At 39.1% G+C, this 21,395-nt stretch overlaps 1 pseudogene across 1 annotated transcript; it reads right to left on the bottom strand.

The window, feature by feature from the left end:
* Positions 1-6,225: 6,225 nt before the first annotated feature.
* Positions 6,226-10,603, bottom strand: LOC107881201 (putative disease resistance RPP13-like protein 1 pseudogene; annotated as a pseudogene). Its single transcript, XR_016126791.1, has 2 exons — positions 6,661-10,603; positions 6,226-6,523 (listed from the first exon to the last, which is right to left on the bottom strand). The product of XR_016126791.1 is annotated as a putative disease resistance RPP13-like protein 1 pseudogene (transcript).
* Between the last annotated feature and the right edge of the window lie 10,792 nt (positions 10,604-21,395).

Genomic DNA, 21,395 nt, shown 5'->3' with positions numbered 1-21,395 from the left:
GGGAACGCATGAGATATTTACCTAAACCAAGTAGGTCATTGAGCGGATCCCACGTTAGCCTCGAGTTTCTTCTTTCACAACAACCATGGCATGACTTATTATAGGATTCACTTTTCACTCACCATCAACAGGAAAAGACAGTGTGGCTCCACACCCTCTCATGTGGCTATTTGTCCGATTGCCTTGGATGACTTCCTGCTTGGCTTGGGAAAGATGCTTCGTCAAGATCCTGTGCCTATAGGCAAATACACACCACTCGACTCATTGTACAAGGACACTCTACGTAAGCCTCAATAAATCCATACAAGTTGCCCAATTCCATGTCAAGGATTACTTTCATTATGACTACATATTGCTTTTAAGACGAATGCATGTTACGAAATGTAGTGATATGGAAACTCTTTTTATCCAACTGTTGCTCTATTTGCCATCACTAGGTTCATGAATTCAAACTTCATAGGAAAGCATCTATTTCCTTTCATTGGACATTAGCCACCAGCTCTTTCAACTCCCTATCAGCATATATGTTCACCATAAAGTCACCAAATAGCAGCCAATAGCCATGTTCAATCCTTTGCCCAATAGTTAAAAGATTTTCATCTAAGCCTGGCACAATCATCACCTCTTGTATATATATATATATATATATATATAGGACCATCCTTTAGCTCAATCAAAGTGTCCCCTTTCCAGAAGCTTGAACTAATTCCCCTATTCTCATCTTCACCTTGTACTTCAAACTCCTATGAATGTTAGAGAGCAGTGATTACTGCACCTACTATCAACATACCAAACACCAAAGTCAGTTGGTTTTGAAAGCGAGTGAGAGGCATAGAACATGTTGGTTTTCTTCGATGCTTGATTCTTTGCAAAATGTGCAATTGGTCCAAACTTGTTATGTATACTGCTAGTGCAATTTCTAGAAATGTGACCAAACTTGCTGCATCTGTGACACTTTGACTTTATCCTTGAACCAATATTCACCATAGTGCAGCTTGTTGTAGTGCTTACAGGTTCCCTTGTTCTGATCATTCTTGTTAGATTGATCATTCCTCCAGTTTTCATTGTTCCAGTTTTGCTTTCCACCTGAATTAGGTTTATCCTCCCACTTCTTTCTTTTAGTCTTCCAATTCTTCTTGGACTGACCACTACCTGAAGAGGATGAGGAACTGGCTCCCTTCACACTCATAGTAGCAAACGCCTTTCAACAGTACTCTCAGAATGCCTCTCAAGCCTTTGCTCCAACGCATTCAGGGTTGCCACAACTTCCTGCACTTCTATTGCATCAAGATCCTTGGTCTGTTCAATGACCATGCAAACAATGTCATAAGTCTTGGTAAGACTTATCAACAATTCTTGCACTATTCTGTTCTTAGATAACTCTCTTTCAAAGTTTTTAATTTGAGCACCCATGCTCTTCATTGCATTTATCAATTCAAACAGTTTAGTCAAATAAGCATATAGAGATTCATCTTCACGCATACGAGTATACTAAAAAACTCTTCTCAAACCTTGTAATTTGACCGACCTTACATGATCATCTCCTCTGTATTCTTGCTGTAACAGATCCCAGGTTTCTTTTGTAGTCACCTCATTCAAAATTCTAGGAAAGAGCTCATCTGAAACAGCTCCTTGGATGAGGTCCTATGCTTTTGCATCTTGCTTCAGAAGCTCAGACAACGCCGACTTGTCCAATGTCTTTGTCTCCTTCATCTTGGCTTTTGGATCTGGAGTTCGTACACCTTCTTCAACCAGATCCCATACAATCTAAGGAGCGTCATTGTTCTAATCCTCAAGAGCAAATAGTTTTCTCCATTGAAAATTGGAGTTCGTGACTCCCTTCCAACCGAACCAGACATATGATGCTAAATCGATTTAGGTATGAAGATTTTGCATTGAAATCTTTGAATACTTTCAGCGGAAACAACGCCCAGATTCAAGATCAAACCTGGCTCAATGATACCATGTTGAAATTTGAAGTACTATTTTGGATTTTAGGAAAGAAAGGGAAGGACAAGAAGAAAGACTGCAAAATTCTATATTTCAGACAAAATGAACATGCCTGATGTAGTGCTCGGTTTGGGTACTGTAGCAATTGTTCTTGCCCGATATTTATAGAAAGGAATGCACTGGCTCATGTTGAGCTCAGCTACACACACACATATCAAAAAATGGTTACATCCAGATCAATACAAAATTGATATGCCAATGTGTGTATGACACTTGGCAATTTCCTACAAGCCTTTTAGCCACAAAATTCTCGCAACCGTAAACGGGACTTCAGTTGTTAATTAGTCATAATTAGCTGTAAAACTATAAAACTGTAAAAGTAAATCAGTAAAACCAATTTACACATCAACAGGCATGCCCATCTGCCCAGACATTGCGACATTGCTTTAGTCCATGCCTGAAAAATTCCACCAGATTAATTAATGTTAATTAATAATTAAACCCAAATGCTCATATTAATTTCATGCTGCTATAATCATATAAATTCACATATAAATATATCATACCAATGAGTTGACATGTTATATTGTGCATGGCTGGTGACATTAACAAGAAGTGTATCTCCTCTGGCATAAACTGTAGGTCTAGGGAATATCCCATTTACTGTAACAATAGGCATAGAAGAGCACAACCTGCTCACGTTCTTCACTTAAACCTAAAAATAGATGTGGAAATAAATAAATAGATTGTAAATACATCATAACATCTATCTATAGTTTGCCATTATGGCCAACGGGGTATAGGCCAGTGGATCTCAAGTTCGAACTTCCATGACACATTGATCATGTGTGAGAAACCCTCATTTCCTTGTAGTTTAGACTATCGCTTGTTTTGTTTTTTTATTTTATTTTAAAAAATCTGCAATTGTGAAGTGCTCACATCGAATTGGTATGTCTTCAAAGCAGCTCTTGCTGGAGGTAAAAAGAACCCAACTAAACATAACAAGAAAAGTGCAAAAAACCCCAGCAGAAATTATCAAGGCCAGCCCTGACATTTTGGTGGCCCATGGCCAAAAATTAAATGAGGCTCTTAGTATGTATGTTTTTTAATTTTTAATTTTTTAATACTTTGCTCATTCCTTTTTCTTTTTATGAATAGGGGGCAAAGTCCCAGAAAACAACTAAGCCTGCTTAAATAGAATAATTTCATTCAACTAACAAAAAAAGAAAAACCAAAAGTACATGATCCATAAACAACAAAAATCATATTTAGGTTCATAGAGCTTCTAAAATTTCAACAAAACAAAACAAAAGTTCTCAAGTGGCTTAGTGGCTCTTCAATAGGGCTTAGTTCTCAATTGGCTCAATTGTACACAAAAATTTGCTTTGACTTCCACTCCATCATCTACAAATCAAAAAACAAAAGCAGTAACATTAAAAATACAAACAATCACTGATTTTTTTTTTTTATCTTCTAGCATTTTGAGAAGCAAAATCATCAGTAACCTCTTCAAAATCAATTTTCCATCATATTCTTTTCAATAAATAAGATTACCAATCCATTTAACCTTTCTTGTAACATAGTTTATCACAAATATAATTGTATTAATTTTAATTTTGAAAAACTTCTTTATGCAAATGCCACAGTTATTGGCAAAGTCAATATAATTCTATAAGCAATTGAGACATTTGGAAAACAATCCACAAACTTTTACAAACTTAAGAACTTCAACGGTTGTCTTTGTCTCTTTCAGTAAATACATTTGTAACACTTCCAATTCAGAAAACAAATCATCAGCATTACTATCAGATTCATTATCATGTGTTAAAGCAGCTTCAAGATTTCTACAACATTCACGTAATCTACTATAATTCATTTGAAAGAAATTCTTAGGATCAAACAAAAAACCAAAACTGCCTTCAAATATTTCTAATTGTTCAAATCTACTCCTCAAATAAGAAATTGCAGCATCAACGACAACAAGAAAATAATTAACCCTAAAAGATTCTTTAGCACATTGAAATGTCTCTTCATGGTCATTTTCATCAAATTGTTTTTTTCTTTGACTTTGACCTTTTTCAGGAAATACAGGGTCAATTTCCATCTTTGATGCAATCTCAAATTTTATTATAATCCACTATAAATTACGACTTGCACATTGAAGTGAGATATACAAACAGCCACAATATGGTAAAATTCCCATTAAAATGTTTTGCAGTATTGATGTAACCAGTTTCATTTCTCTATTTAAACTATTTAAAGTCCTTAATACTATGGTAAGCGAAACAATAACCACCTTGCTTCTGAGCCAGTTTTTTATTTTTTTATTTCATAAATATTTTTATTTTTATTTTTCCATTATCTGGTCGTATTGAGTCTTTTTCTCCTGGGCTGGGTTAGTGACTGCATTAGAGTTTTTACTGTATCACCACCAGTGGGGCTTTCTTTCAGTCTATACAACATGAACACTGTCGAGGGGTAAAATGGGAGTAAACTAAATTATACTCTAGAGTGATACTACAATATATGGGCATGTTTACTAATCAGGAATCAGGATAACTAAGAATCAGAGTAACCATGAATCGAGTTAAGTAGGAATCGAGTTAATCAATCAGAGTCATGCAAACTGTCAGGAATAAATAGAATTCATTCCCATTAAAATGTTTACTATCCATCGCGAATAAGAATGAAAAAACATTTGGATTATGAAAATGCCTTTAAACAAAATATGTTTTTTTTTTCCAAAGACTACTACAATTTTTCAAATGATTTTTTTTTGGGGAGAGGGGTATTTTTGGCATGAAAAACTTGATTCCCTTCACCCTTCCCCAATCCCACCTCTCTCATTCAAAATCAAGTCTCTCTACGACAATGGTGTGGCAGGTGAGAAGTGACGGCTATAGCATCTCAGATTTAGGATTTCTTATTTTGTGTTTTATATTGGGCTGGATGTTTGTTTTTGGGCCTCCACTGTTATAATTTTCTTTTATTTATTTATTTATGTTTGGCTGGGGTCTTGTACTTATTGGTGATGAGCTATTTTTATTTTTGTATTTTCTACCAGTGTAATCCATTTAATTTTAAGTGAAATGAATTACTCTGTCCAATAAGCTTATTTGAGGAACACTCTTATAGGGCTTAACACACATTGTTTTACAATGATCCGAACTATCTAATTTTTAGATATTCCCTCAAAGATCATATATGCAAAAAATCACTTGAATCCGAAACCATTTGGCCACTCAATTAGATTATTGTTATTTTAGTCTTTTTCTTGAAGCATTGTGTTAATCTGTTTTGTTGCTATCAATTAGATGCCTTAATGATTTTCAATTTTTATGATTTTTTGCAAAGATGATCTATGAATGTAGATTTAAAAAATAGATGGGTTGGATCGTTGAAAAAAAAATCGTAATTTGAGGAATCTCTCAATAGAAGGGGAATATATACATACAGAGAGCTTTCATTGAGATATCCCTCCTTGAAGGGCTCACTCTGAATTGTGTTTCACTAATCCAAACCATCTATTTTTTAGATAATCATTCAAAGATCATCTTTACAAAAAATCATTTGAATCCGATATCATTTGACTACTCAATTGAGTTATTGAAATTTTAGTACTTTCTTGAAGCACCATGTTCATTGATTTTGTAGGACACAATTATATGTCGAAACGGTTTCTGATTTGTTTAATTTTTTGTAAGGATGATATATGAATGTAGACTTTAAACATAGATGGTTTGGATTGTTGAAAAAAAATCATAGGGGACCCTATAGAGTGTCCCGCAAATAAGATTTCAAATATAGTGAGGGCAGGGACGGACCCAGGATTTCAAATGTGGGTGGGCTAAATTTATCTTATGCACAAACCTTACTAAGAAGATAGAAAACGATAGTACGAGTGAATTTCATTGATAAGAAGGAAGAAAAAAAAACCTAATCAGAAGAACATAATGAGTTTTACCACTCAAAATACATCAAATATATATATCTTTTTTGTCTGTGTGCGTGGAGTGAAAGCGTAGTTATTTTCTACCAAAAAAGAAAATAAGTTTTCGAACAAAAAAGAAAAGAAGCGGGTTGTTTGTGCTGGCCTTTGGCCCCTTTTTGTACCAAAAGAAAAAGTGAATTATGAGTGTATTACGTGGCTGTCCATTAGCTGGGCTGGCTAGTTTAGGCTGACAAAAGGCGAAATCACCTGAGCTATAGTCCAAGGTAGTGAAAGTATATAGGTTCATTTCTAAATGACGGTACACATTGAGTTAAAATCACGAGCAAAAATATTTTCAATATGAATGATTAATATCAATAATTTAAGCTCACAACTTGCCCACAGGCATGAATACAATTTAAACTGGCTCAAATGAGAATGAAACACATTTTTATCATGAGAGAGTACCTAACAATGTTGTACATTCGATGTCTGTCTGTAGGAATGTGTCAATTGAGATATTCCAGCCATGTGGACCTTTTGTTTCTCCTCTCGTCTGGACATGACGACACATAAAGGAACCTTGCAAATGAAAAGCTCTCCAAGAGAACGATGCTCTCCTCCAGGAGAAGGTATGCTGTCCTGTGAAGTATTCCATCAATATGCTATGATTTTTTTGACAACTATAAAAGTTAATTGGATGCAAAACTGGGCAAAATCCTTTCGGAAAGACTAAAATAAGAAATACCAGTTAAGACAGTTTTATTTGAAGAACATACCTGAATTTGATTTGAGAGTTGATAGTGAAACATTGGATGCAAGGAGTGTCTGAGAGAGAGGTCATATCATATGATGACTTCATCATTTATCTTGATGCAAGGAATGTGAGATATGGCGGCCCAATCATCTCCCGTCTTATTCTCATACGTTCTCCAGGGCAGAACAATTGGAGATGCTCAGAAAAGAAAGAGAAGTGATGTTTTTAAGTCCTTTTCCGTCCAAAGATTTCAGACTTGAAAGTTCACTGATCTGGAGGCGTTGAAGAGTGGTAGGGAGCAGCTGTTGCTTGAGCAAGGTCTCCAAGATTTCGTGACTTCCCTTGCCACCAATTGTAAATTTTTCAAGGGAGACAAGTCCTTGCAAACCCCAGTACTCTCCCACTGATGAAGGCCTCAGTCTCTCACAATTCTCAATGCCAAAATATTGGAGGTTGGGAGGCAAACCCCCATCTTCTGCAACTGACTCCAGATTTGGAAGATTGGTTATCCTCAAATCTCGAAGGGCTGTGAGGGTGTGAATACGTTCAGGTAATAACTTCAACTTCTCGCATTCACCAACTTCCAATAGAGTCAGGTTGGGAGTGGGCAATCCTCGCTGGGGAAAACACACCAGATTTGGACAGCCTGAGATAGACAATGTATTGAGATGACTAAGATTCGCATCAACTCCATCTTCAATGGAAAGGGATTCCAGATTCTCACAATTCCTAATGTAAAGCCACGTCAATTTGGGAAAAATGCCCAACGGGAAGGACCTCATTGAATCACAGCTATTCTCTATCCACAAAAAGTCAAGCGATGTCAATTTGGCCAACATCTCATGAGGTAGGAATTCTAATCTCCTACAATTCCATAGAGAAACTGATGTCAACGAAGTGGGTAGGCCATCTTTGGGGAACGACGATAGGGTTGGACAATTCCAAACACACAAACGTTGAAGACGATTGGTGTTGGGCAAGCATGGTATGTCATCAAAATTTCCAACGTCAAGTACGGACAATAACTTTGCCTCTTGTAATGACACACCTGTTTGGCATCCATAATCTAATTTAATTTTCAGTTCTTGAAGAGATTTGTAGGAGTTCATGTTAAGACTGGTACCAGTAGTAGAAGTGGCCCTTTGATCATGTAACTCCGCACACCCATACACGCTAAGTTTCTTCAAGCAAGGCAGATCACAAGGCAAACTTCCTCTCAGCTTCGGACACTCATTTAGAATCAACACTTGGAGACGAGGAAAGTCTGGACCATGTTGACCTCCACTTGCACTTGGTACCCATTCCTCCCACTCTGCCATCTCCTCAAACTCCAGCTTCTCCAGTGACTGAAATGGCTGAATTAGAGACGCTTCATGTCTGCCATAAAACTCAACACCAATTGTCTTGACAAATTTCATCCTTTCTACGCGGAGCTCTTTGAGAGCAGGTAACCCTCCAACTGGTGGCAGTGACCAACAATAAGGACAATCGCTGAGATGCATGATTTGTATGTTGGAGAAGGATGAGTCTCCTAACCAATTCGGGAAGTTGGTTCCACCATAAAATTTGATGGTCAGTTTCTCCAAACTAATTGAAGGCTGGAGCTTGTCAAGTACATGTCTAACTTTTTCAGAATCATTCGAGTCTTCATCGCCCCATGCCAACTCTAACTCCTTGAGATCCTTCTTATTCTTCAAATTGGCTTGCACGGCATCCTTAGCATCAACTACATTTTGCAGCTTTAGAATTGAAAGTTTTCCTCGAAGATGCGTAAGCTCCCCCAATTCTCCAATGGTTGACCCAGAAGATTTCCCCACAAAAAAAGCTGTCAACGTTCTCAAACTCTTTAGTCTACTCATTTGCGCTGGCATCTCTGCAATTGTAGTTCCACTAATATCAAGATGACGCAAACTAATTAATTCCCACATGTCTACAGGCAATTTAGCAAGAGACGCACAACCTCCCAGCATTAATTTCTGTAAATTTACCAATTTTCTCAAGTCTGCAGGTAATTCAACGAGAGAGGAACAATTTGACAATAGTAATGTCTGCAAATTGTACAAACTGCAAAGTACACCAGGTAACCTTTCAATTGCAGTACCAGAGAGATCCAAATAACGCAACTGAATGAGATTTTTAATAGAATCATGTAACTGAGTGACATTCCAATAATGTGACAATGATAACACCCGTAAACATCTGAGTGATGGCAACAAATCTTGTAGAACCTTTTTACTTAGATAATACTCTTCGTAAGAGTAATATGGATTTAAAGAGTGAGGTAGGAAGGTCCGCAAACACTTAGCCCCCTTTAATGGCCCAAATTTAAGAGCATCATCAAATTTTCCCCTCGCATATGACAAATGGCGAACTTTTTCCACTTCATGTGATTCCCTCCCTTCCCACTTGGAACAAAATCCTTTAGACATGAACACGGCCAAGTCATGTATGAGATCATGCATAGTGAAACTTGACTTCCCTGACATTTGAAACAATGATCGGGATAACAGTTCATCAAAATATTCCTTGGCCCTCTCTTCCATTATTTCCCCATTCTCAGCTTGGGGAATTAAACCTTCTCCCATCCAAAGAAAAACAACATCTTCTACCTTGAATTCATAGTCCTTCGGCAAAATTGAACAATAAACAAAGCATCGTTTTAATTTAGCTGGAAGATAATGATAACTCAATCCTAGAGCGGGAAGAATGTCACTTTTCTGGTAAGGTAACTCCCAAATGCTACTGTTTAGTACTTTGTTCCATACCTCAAAGTCTAGCTTGGAACGTAACGCACCGCCAAGTGTTTGTGCAGCTAAAGGCAACCCATTGCACTTGCGTGCAATTTTCTTGCCGATTTCTTCCAAGCTTGGATGTGCACTACAGTTTACATTTCCAAACGCATGTTTCTCAAGTAATAACCAGCAATCTTCATGCGACAATGGTTCCAAGGTTTGAATAGGAACGTTTTGCATAAAAGATGCTACATTTTTGTTCCGTGTTGTTACGAGGACTTTACTTCCCCTTGCCCCTGAAGTAAAAGGAGTTTGGAGGCAGTTCCAATCAGTATATTTCTCATTCCAAAGGTCATCCAACACAAACAAAAATTTCTTCCCCCTCAGTTGTTCTCTTAGTTTAACTTGAAGCAAATTCAGATCTGTCGTATTACAAGGTTTTGAAGTAACTGAGTCAAAAAGAGTTTTAGTTACCCTGATAGCATCATAGTCTTCTGAAACACAAACCCAAGCTTTAAGTGTAAAATTTTCTTTCACTTTATCATCATTGTAAAGCAGTCGAGCAAGGGTTGTCTTGCCAACCCCGCCCATTCCAACAATGGTGATGACAGACACATCATCCTTGCTTGCATCATCAGATAACAGGACTTTTAATAAATTTTCTTTGACTTCATCTCGACCATATACACAAGGTTCATGAACCAAGGAAGTTGTCGGAGTTCTTTGTGAAACCTTCCTCACAACAACTTGTGTCAAACCAAGAGCACTTTTCAGTTGTACAAAGTCTTCTAGTTTTCGTAATAACTCTTGTATCTTAGCATTCATGTTTTGATAAAATTTATTACGAGAAGTAGGGAGGAAGTTCCACACCTTATTGGTTAAATTGTCGGTTTGACATTCACCTTCCAGCTTGCATCGCAAAGCTTCATAGTTGATCTCATTCAGTAAGTCCTCTGCGTCAAAGACTGCATGTTTGAGCTCATCAAGCCACTCTCTCACAGCCGGTTTCTCAATTTGCTTCTCCTCTGCATCATCCAACACTACGTTCAAGGTTAACAGCGTCCTCTTCAGTTTCATGAGGAGAGGTTGATCGAGTTTCTTCTGCCGAAATAAATCAATGAACTCGCGTGAAGCAATTTTGTCACACAACACCTTGATGGAAGCAGAGATAAAGGCCTCTCCGATCAAAGCTCCAGCCATTTTTCTCTTCTTTTCTTTTGCAAGGGATTTGGATGAAGTAATATTCCAAGGTCAGTATGAAAAGCTTTTTGTGATTGTAATTATATTATGTATATAATTTAAATTAAATTAAATTATAGTTGGTCCTGTAATTAACTTTTTAAAAATGTCTTTCACTTTCAACGACTATCATAGTTGGCGGACATGGGGATGGGTTCGTTCAATACGATTAATTTAAATTGTGCCGGTGGGTTCGTGGGACCCACACCGCAAGACAAGACAACAATGACAATTCTACGGTCTGAGTGATTTATTCTTAAATGATCCAACGGACGTAGGTTCACGACTTAGTAACATGGTTTTTTTAGCATGAAGACATGTACATTGTCATTTGTGGTGCATATTTTATGGAAAATGCTAGGGAGATCAACTTTAGATACTTAACTTGTGTACCATCTCTCTAATAGAGTGTGGGACCCATTGTATTGGTGGGCTCCACCTCTATTAGGGAGATGGTACACAAGTTGGTATCTAAAGTTGATCTCTCTAGCATAACCCATATTTTATTTGCAGCTTGCTTCCTCCATTTTGTTTATATATTTACTTGTTTGCTTGGGCATGACAGTTAATGTGACAAACTACAGTTGGCACTGGATGGGAGACATGGATGATTTCCTTTCTTTTTTGCCTTTTAGATTGCCTCTTATATTTCGACCAAAAACAAAAGATTCCCTCTTATACACAATACTATACACTTTGCATTTTGGTCAAGGACTTACACGAGTTTTATTATTATTATTTTAAGTATGCTCCTCCTCCTCGCAATAATAGTTTTTGAATTTTGCCTTCGGGCGAAAATATATTGGTAATATGTCGGTACATATTGTTGTCGTTAATGATATAAACATATTATTATTCATGACATATCGACAATATAAAATTGAACGTCGTGTATCGCACCAGACTACAAAACCCAATACGCTTAACCCTCTAATCGCAGAACTAACATCATTTTGAGGACAAGTACAAGAGTAGGGCAAGTAAGATGAATAAAAGATCCTATTTAATTAGGCTAAAATGGTGATTTGCCTCCTAAACTTGTACCTAATTTTCAATTGACCCCATATCCTTCTATATATATATATATATATATATATATATATATCCCCTTCTATTGAGGATCCTTCAAATAATTTTATTTGAGGGACGCCCTTTAGGGTATCCTAAAGAGCGTTCCTCAAATAAAATTATTTGAGGGATCCTCAATAGAAGGGGACTGTATATATATATATATAAATTAAAGATATGAACTTTTTCTTTTCGCCAATTTTCCCCTTGTCATCTAAATCATCAATATTTCATCCCATTTGCCATTAAATATGAGGGAAAATTGGTCATTGCATACATTAAAAGTAATTAAATACTGAAAAATAAAATACAAACTTTTTGAAAATTGAAATAATAATAAGAATAATAACAATAAACTAAAGCAAAAACAAAAAGAAAAAAAACCCTACCTTCTCTTCTCTCTCTCTCTCTCTCTCCCGTCTTTATCCCTCTCTCTTAGCGAGGTTGCCTATGGTCCACCCAACCTGTCGCGTTGCCGCCCACGCCGCCTTTCATCTGAAACCAATTTGCCCTGGTTCACAACCTCAGCAAGATGCAATTTACTTGGGTTTTCAAAAATTGCAGAAATCAAAAGGAAAAAAAATCAAGATAAGGGAAGGGAGAGAGAGAGAGCGAGAGAGAGAGAGAGAGGGAGGGGAGATGCATTGGGGATGGGGCTGGTTGACCTAGTAGGGGCTAGATCTAGGGTTGGTTGGTGTGATGAGTTCGATGTTTTGTGTGAGAGAGAGAAAGATAGGGAGAGAGAGAGAGAGAGAGAGAGAGAGAGAGAGAGGAAGATAACAAGAAACGGGAGGCGGCAACGACTGAAAGGGGGAGGAGGGAGGTGGGTGGTTTGTGAAATGGGAGGGAGCTAGGTTGTGGATGAGTATTGGGTGCAGGGGTTGCGGTGGGGAACACGGTCACCGGCTGCCAGTGGCTGATCCAGATTGTTACTGTTTGTGCAAATAATCTCACGGGATAATATTCACTTCTAGATCCTTCAACCTTCGATCTTCCTTCTCTCTCTTCCTCGATTCCTGTAAAACAGATCGGAGTAAATATACCACACCCGATGCCTAAGTTAGTTCGAGTGTTTGTAGAAAAACAATAGCTAAGCAAAGGGTACGGAGTAGTGTTTATGTAGGGTGTGAACCGGGCGGCCGGGCCGTGTGTGGTGGCCGAAGCCGTGTGGAGAAAATATGGAGAGTGGAGAGGGAGAAAGAGCTTCGGGTATTTTTCTCGGGTATAAGGAGTAGGTTTAGATGTACCTTGAATGATGAATGAAGTCATCTATTTATAGGAGCCTCGGGGCTAGGGTTTCGTAGAGAATATGCTGAGTTTATTCTCTACCCAAATTCGTAGGGATCGAGTCGGACTGAGATAATATCTGATTTAATGATATTATCTCTTTTTATGGAGATAATATCTGAATTAAATGATATTATCTCTTTTTATGAAGATAATATCTGAGATAATGACATTATCTTCTCTTTATTAGGATAATATCTTAATTAATGATATTATCTTATTAAATAAAGATAATATCATTTAATTAAGATATTTATCCCAATTAATTAATTGGCCAGATAAACTGGTTCAATTAATTAATTAAAAGAGATAATCTTCTTTTCCACATGGCGCGCTGTGATTGGAGACGAAAATATCTACTCCCACAGTTACCCCAAGGGGTCTTAGTGTAAAAGTTCGGATATTTATTTTAAGATGAAAATAACACTAAAAGATAATTTTCAATTACTTTTATCTTATTGTTCCATAATTCTACACATGAATTAATCAAACCTAACAGTCAAATAATTTTTTAAAAGAAACAAATTTTATTAAGACAAATGAACAAACAAAGAGATAACAAAAAGTCCATCACAAAATTAATCATAAACCCTAAATTCCTACAAATCAAATAATCATATATGATCCAATCCAATAAATCACCCATACACAAAATCATCAATATTCATCCAATCCAATAAATCATTATAAAATAAAAATATTATGCATTATCATCAATTAGAGATTTAAAATTTAAAATTTTTAACTAAATATGAGCATTTCCACACCACCAACTAGAATCACAAATCTACACCTCCAAGAAACACACCCCCAAAAAAACAAAAACAAAAACAAACAAAAAACCATTATATAATGACCCAAAAGATTAAATTCCTCAAAAATCAACAAAAGAATGTAGCACAGAGGTTTAAGTACACCAAGAACAATAAATTTATAAAATCAGAGATGGAGAAGGAAGAGAATGAAAACCTGGTGAAGTAAATCAAGTCCACAAGCCAAATAAATGAGGCTCCCAATGCAGCTCTGAACCTTTATGGCCAATGTTGAAGGTTTTTTTTTGGTTTTTGGGTTGGGGGGGTGGTTTGGGAAATTACCCTCCATTTGTACAGTATTTGTGGCAATTATTAGAGTATAAAAGCCACCTTTTTTTTTCTTTTTTTTTTATGTCATGGCTTTGTGATATGTGGCTTTAATCCAATTTTCTAGTAGTGTGTTAATTTTGTGGGAACATGAATTTTGGCAACCAATCAAAATGTGACACGTGGAAAAAGCAATATTCCATAGGTCAAATTGTTTGCCCGTTTTGTGTTTACTCCTGTGATGGAAGGGCAAAGTTCCCCACTGCCTTGAGAACCATAGACTGGTCAACAAGTCAGCTTTCTTTGGTGTGCGAAGCGTGCCACTGCTAGTAATAAAAATTCTAGCAGACTTAGTTTGGAATAGATAACTTGCGCCCCAAGTTACTGATTTCTGCAAACAAACGATTGTGAATTTGGGTGAGGAATATCTCCCAAGTAAGTTCTTTTCTTGCCTCGACTGGTAAGGACTTTAACAATTTATCTCAAGATAAAGAGGTTGTTCGGCCAGAATGGTTGATGGAATTTAAACTGTGTTTAGGCAGAACGCCTTTTACAAAACTATAACAATAAATACTCATGCTAGGGAGATGAAGATACATTGGAACTCCATTTCACCGGATGGGAGGCTCTCGGCCGGACTGGAAATGCCCGGCCGGACTGGAATGTCTGGCTGGATCGAGCCCGGCCGGATCGAGATGCTTGGGCTGGACTGGAATGTTGACAACTCTGCTAAGCTTCAACTATAAATCGATACCAAAGGTTGATTCTGGCAGAGCTTCAATGTACTTTAAGCTTTTGTGAAGCTTCGAGTGGGCGAATCGCGGCTTCTTGATCTGTAAGGCGCGTATGGTCTGTTCTTGAGGACTTCAGTGGGCTAGAGACTGCACTGTAAAATTTGTTGAGGTTTTCATGTTTGGGAAAAGCTCAAGCTCTACCTGTCTTGGTTTTTTGCTAAACCAAATTTGTAACGAGAGAAATCTCGTTTTGAATGACTTATTTTCTAAGTCCGAACCTTGGGAATTCTAATCTAAAGCTGGTTTTCACTTGGAATTCAAGTGAGCTTCTGGTTGATTTTGAGTTGTTTGTGTTAGTGTCTTGGCTCAATGAGCTTTGGTTGCTTCAGTGTTTTGAAGGGTTTTGAGATCAAGTGATCATTTTGAGTTTTTGTTTTTGATTGATTTTTTGGTTGTTTTTTGAGTGTGTTTTCCCCTGTTCACTCCTTCTTGTATTTATAGTAAACTGTTTCTTCTCTGGAGTAGGGTGATTGTGTTTATTTATTGGGCGGCAAAGATATTTCCCCCCTTTTCCTCTTCTTCTTCAGTTTTGGCAGATAGGCTCTCGATAGGCAATCACTTCCCTGTTTTTCAGCCGCCTTGTGATATTTTACCCGTGATGGTTAGTTTGATTCCTTTTCTGGACAGCTCCCTGCTTTCTGCTTATCTCTCTCTGAGATTGTAACTTGCTTATCTCCTTGGGAGAATTACCTTCTCTGTAAAGACAGAAAAAAAATATCTGAATATACATATATAAGGGGGATTTAATCTTCAGTTCTTCAGAATCAACTTGATGTCATGAACTCTTCAATCACTTCTTCTATGGCAGTTGCCATTGCTGACTTCCGCCATTGCTGACTTTTTATCCCAGAGGTTGCCATTGCTGACTTTTTATCCCAGAGGTTGCCACGTGGGATTGTTCCTTCTTCTGGACTCCCTCTTCCTATTATGTTAGGCCTGTGAGGCCCAAATCAGCCTTGTTTACTCTGATGAGCCTTGGGCTGGACTCTTCTGTTTTGTGGGCTTCCATCTTTTACTGGATGTGTCAATTTTGGCCCAAACAATGCCCCCTTAAGTCCAATCGTTTTGGAACGGTTTCAGATTTAAATGACATGGCCATTAAATTGGCGCGTGGTAAATTCTCCCGTTAACAGAAAAGTAGAAGTACAACAAAGGGACAAACTCAAAGACAGTAGAAGTACAACAAAAGGGACAAACTCAAAGACAGAAGTAGAAGTACAACAAAAGGGGCAAACTCAAAGTAAATCTAAAACAAGGGTAATATTGAAAGGAATTAAAAGATTTTTAGTGTAATCTTGTGTCTATCCCAGGTCTGTTTGTACACCTGCGCATCCCACATGGTTGGATAAAACTTTTTAACCATTTGCCATTGATTGGGGCCGTATGAACTTCTCCATCCCTATCCTGCAACCTGTATGCCCCCATTCCGAGGATCTGATTGATTATGAAAGGGCCTTCCCAAGTAGGCGACCATTTTCCATAACCACCACATGGGTTCCGAGGGCGAAGCTTTCCAGACTATCTCCCTTCTTCAAAACTCTTGTCCCGACTCTCTTGTTGTAGGCCCTTGATACACCTGTTTTCCTGCCAGAGTTTGTTGAGAGTGTCAATTCCTGCATCCAATCCCTCCAGTTCCAGCAGCATGGCACGGGAGTAGTTCTCTCCTACTAAGTCATGTTGGTGAGCAATTCGAGGGACTGAACAGCTATCTCCATAGGCAGAATTGCATCATGACCGTAGGTTAACGCATAGGAGTCATGCCAGTCGCTTCTCTTTTGAAGTTCTATATGCCTACAGAGTTTCTGACAGCTTCTCATGCCATTGTTTCGGATTCTTCTCAAGCATTTTCCTGATAATGTTGATGATCACTTTGTTGCTTGATTCCGCCTGTCCATTAGCTTGGGCATAATAAGGAGTGGATTGGAGCAGTCTGAATTTGAATGCCTCTGCCATGTCCAGCATTTCTCCGGATATGAAGGAGGATCCTCTATCAGTTGTGATTGATTCTGGGATGCCAAATCTTTGGATAATCTGCTCTTCTATGAAAGTGATGATCTCTTGAGATGTAGTAGATTTAACAGCCTTGGCTTCCACCCACTTAGTGAAATAATCTGTGGCAACAATGATAAAGCAAAGTGCTGCTGGCTGCTGGCTGGATAGATCTTACCAATGAGATCCATTGCCCATCCTCTAAAGGGCCATGGTTTTACCACTGGATTCATGGGAACTGATGGAGCCTGCTGGACTGGGCCGTGTCTTTGACAAGATTCACACCCCTTGGAATAGTTAATGCAATCTTTCATCATGGTTGGCCAGGAGTAGCCATATCTCCTAATTAACCAGCACATTTTTCTCCCACCTTGATGTGCTCCACAGATTCCTTCATGGGTTTCCCCCATAACTTTCATGTATTCTTTCTTTCCGAGGCACCTTAAAAGCACCTCATCCTTGCTCTTTCGGACCAAATCTTCATTCCACATAAGGTAGTTTAAAGCCATGATTCTGACTCTCTTCTCAGAGGGCAAAGTTGGATATCGTAGATAGGTCATGATAGGATTTCTCCAATCATCTTCAGTGATTGTGGCAGAGTTGACATCTATCTCCATCCCCCTGGCCAGAACAGATGGTAGGCTTTTCTTTCCTATCCTGATGATTCTTTGTACACAGTCTTCGGGCATTTGTACACTGTTGCCACCTGGGCCAATTCATTGGCTGCAAAATTTTCTTCCCTTGGGATATGTTCCCAAGTGGCTTCTCTGAATTCTGTCAGAAGATTCCTAGCTGCCACCAAGTAGACAGCCAAATAGGGGCTTAGGCACTTGTATTCCCCAGCAATTTGTTTTAAGACCAGCATGGAATCTCCCAGAATTTCCACAGATTGGATTCCTAGTTCTACCAGTATTTCTAAGCCAATGATTAAGGCCTCATATTCTGCCCTGTTGTTGGTGCATTGGAAATCCAATTGGAAAGAGTAGCAGTGTCTGATTCCAAGTGGTTCTTCCAAGACAATTCCTGCCCCTGAAGTTATATCAGTTTTTGATCCATCAAAGTATAACTTCCAAGGTGCAAGATGAACTGAGTAGATAGGATTGTTGAGGCAGGTGTGAGCTCTGGTCAATAGATCTGCATTTGCTATGTCTAAAGAGTCCATATTTTCAATCTCCTCTCCGGGATGATCTGCTAGGAAGTCTGCCACAGCTTGTCCTTTGACGGCTTTCTGAGGAACATATCTGAAGGCAAATTCTGTCAAGGCCAAGGTCCATTTTCCAATTCTGCCTCTTAGCATTGGTCTTGTTAGCATGTATTTGATCAGATCTGTTTTGGCAATGATATAGATGGTGTATGGCAGCATGTAATGTCTGAGCTTTACAGCAGTGAAGTACAAGGCTAGGCAAAGTCTTTCAATTGCAGAATATTTTCTTTCCACTTCTGTCAGAGTTCTGCTTAGGTAATAAACCGCCTGTTCCTTTCCTTCCTTGTTATCCTGAACCAATAAACTTCCAATGGATACTTCTGATGCAGATATATAGAGCTTGAGTGGTCTGCCTCTCCTTGGTGGGGACAGAACTGGTGGATTTGAGAGGTAATGCTTGATTTCCTCAAAAGCTTGTTGGTGCTGTTCTTCCCACTTAAAGGTTTGTTCCTGTTTTAATCTTAACAAAGAAGAGAAAGGCTGGATCTTTCCTGCAGAATTGGATATAAATCTCCTCAAAAATTAATTTTTCCTAAGAGACTTTGCAATTCCTTCTTGTTCCTAGGTGGCAAAGCTTCTATGATGGATCTTGCTTTGTTTTTGTCGATCTCTATGCCTCTTTGGTGGACCAAGAATCCTAGGAAATTTCCCGCTTGAACTCCAAAAACGCACTTCTTTGGGTTCATTTTCAGTTTATGTTGCCTCATTCTTAGGAATGCTCTTCTTAGATCTGTCATGTGGTTTCCCTCCTCTGGTGATTTAATCACAACATCATCAATATAAACTTCCAGGGAATGTCCAATCATATCGTGGAAAACAGAATTCATTGCCCTTTGATAGGTAGCCCCTGCATTTCTCAAGCCAAAAGGCATTACAGTGTATTCAAAAGCACCTATATGCCCTGGACACATGAAGGCTGTCTTGTGGATATCTTCTTCTGCCATCATGATCTGATTGTAACTGCGTTGCCATCCATAAAAGATAGCATCCGGTTGTGGGCAGCTCCATCCACTAGCATGTCCGCCATTGGCATAGGGTACTCATCCTTGGGAGAGGCTTCATTGTGTTTCGTAATCCACGCAGATTCTGACGCCCGCTTTTCCTTTTAGAATCTGGTATAATATTAGCTAGCCAATCAAAGATAGATGGCGGCCTGATGAATCTGCCTTGAGCAGCCTTTCTATTTCTTCTTTGACTTTTAGTTCTGTGTCCATGGACATCCTTCTTCTGGCCTGCTTGACCGGTAGGTATCCCTCTTTGATTGGCAGCTTGTGTTCTACCAATTCCCTGTCTAATCCTGGCATCTCATGATAATGCCAAGCAAAACAATCTTTGAACTCTTGTAGAAGTGCAACGAGTTCATTCTTAAGTGGCTCTTTCAATAGTGCGCTGATAAAGGTAGGCCTTGGATCCTCCCCTGTTCCTAAGTTTATTTCCTGCAAAGGATCTTCTACCTCTGCAGAGAGTCATCCAGGCGGCTGGTGCAAAATCTAGCACTTCCTCCTGTAGTTCCTCTTCCTCCGGCTTTCCGTGCTTTCATGAGTGAATTCTGCCATATTGATGGCTGAATTCTGCGCAAAAAACTTTCTTTCCTCCCAGTATATCAACAATCTTTTTGTAATGGACCGGATTGTTGCAGCTCGATCCTTTTCTTGTTGATTGGGACTAGACATTAGTGCTATGGAAATTTAGAACAAAAGGTATGTTCCAATCCTCCAAGGAATTGGTTAGACCTTCTTCAATGAGCCTCTGGGCCGTGACACCATGGGGGCGGCCGTTCTGGTTGACTCCAAAGAAGGTGAAAGGACCAAGGTCATCATGATAATACCTTGCCTCACAACACATGGCAGAAGGTAGAAATGGCCGTGGATCGACCTCTATTATCTCCATGTAGCCTTCTTCATTCCATAAAGCTAACTGTTGATGAATAGTGGAAGGAACACATATACTCTGGTGAATCCAGTCTCTGCCAAGCAATGCATTGTAAGTGGTAGAGGTAGTTTCTACCACAAAGAATGCAACCTTCAGCTTCTTGCTTCCTACTAATACATCCACATCTAGGATCCCAAGGGTTTTGGTGATGCCTCCTGCGAAATTGGTGACGGTCAGGGGGTTGGAATTAAATCCTTTTCTGTTTCGCCCATTTTGCTCAAAGATTCGTGAAGAAGGTTGATGGCTGCACCTCCATCTACCATAGTTTTGGGAATAGGAACACCCCCAAAGTTTGCTGTTATAAACAAGGGTCTGAGGTGGTTTGCCATTTCTTTGGTTGGTTTGGAGAAGCAAAGCTGATCTGTAGCCAACTTGTGGGTTGTTCCTTCATCCCGGGACTGCTTTGTCGCTCGCCTTTCTTCCGCTTCGCCAACCTCGCATTCAAAACTTTCTTGGGAAAATACGCTCTCCCGAGTGCTCTTCGTCCTTCTACGCCGTAACTTTTCTCGCGTAATGAACACCATATTGATGCCTAGGTCAAGACGTAATAAGTCCTCCAATGCCGCACCAAGGCCTCGGTTTCCACCTCCGTCATAATCCATCTGTTCTCCATCATACTCTCCGTCCATTCTCCTAATTCTTACTTCTCCGAGGAGCGCATTCAGTCATCTGTAGATGGTATATAATCCATTGCTCTTCTTCATATTCCTCAACCCAGTTTACTTGCCCTTCTCTGAATATGATCGGTTTTTTCCTCCGCCGGGAGTTTTAAGTAGATTTTCTGAGGCGGAGGTAGAATGGATAGAAGGTTTGTTCTGTCTGGGAAATATTTCGCTCTTTCCTTTTTGGGCGAATTGGCCTCGAAGCACTGTGCGTTTTCTCGTTATTGAGGAATGTGCGATCTTGCTCTCAACCTCCTCCTTTGGGTTATTGTCACTCCATTGTTGGTCCGCCACTTTTCCCGACTGAATACCACCCGCCTTCAATGATGGCTGCCAAAGGTTTATCACTGGGCACTCTTATTGATGTTTCTTCCTTGGGCTTAGTCATTCTCTGCTGGATTGGACAGCCTAGGGTAGTTTCTCTGTCTGCCTTACCTGGGCGTGGTTCCAATCCGGTCAAAAACACTTGGAGTGGGCAGATCTGCTTTTCCAGATCACCTCCACCACCTCACACTTGCACTGCTGCAGAGCACTATTCGGTGAAATGGTTGCTTTTGGTCTTTCCATAGTTTCATTTGAAACTATTCTCGCTTCTACCGAGTCACCTCAGTGATCTGTCCCTCTTTCGCTCGCCAATTTAGGTTGACCATATTAACTTGTGGCGGGGAAAAGGATCTGTGGTGACGGATGGAGGCTTTTCGCTAGCTTCACCTTCCTGCTGTTATCCCTTCCTGTATAACATCTCAAAACAACACAACTATTGGTGGAATG

Source organism: Prunus mume, linkage group LG5, assembly GCF_029339155.1.
Source record: "Prunus mume cultivar Tortuosa linkage group LG5, ASM2933915v1, whole genome shotgun sequence".
Taxonomy (NCBI): Eukaryota; Viridiplantae; Streptophyta; class Magnoliopsida; order Rosales; family Rosaceae; genus Prunus; species Prunus mume.
This window is presented reverse-complemented; position numbering and strand designations above follow the sequence as displayed.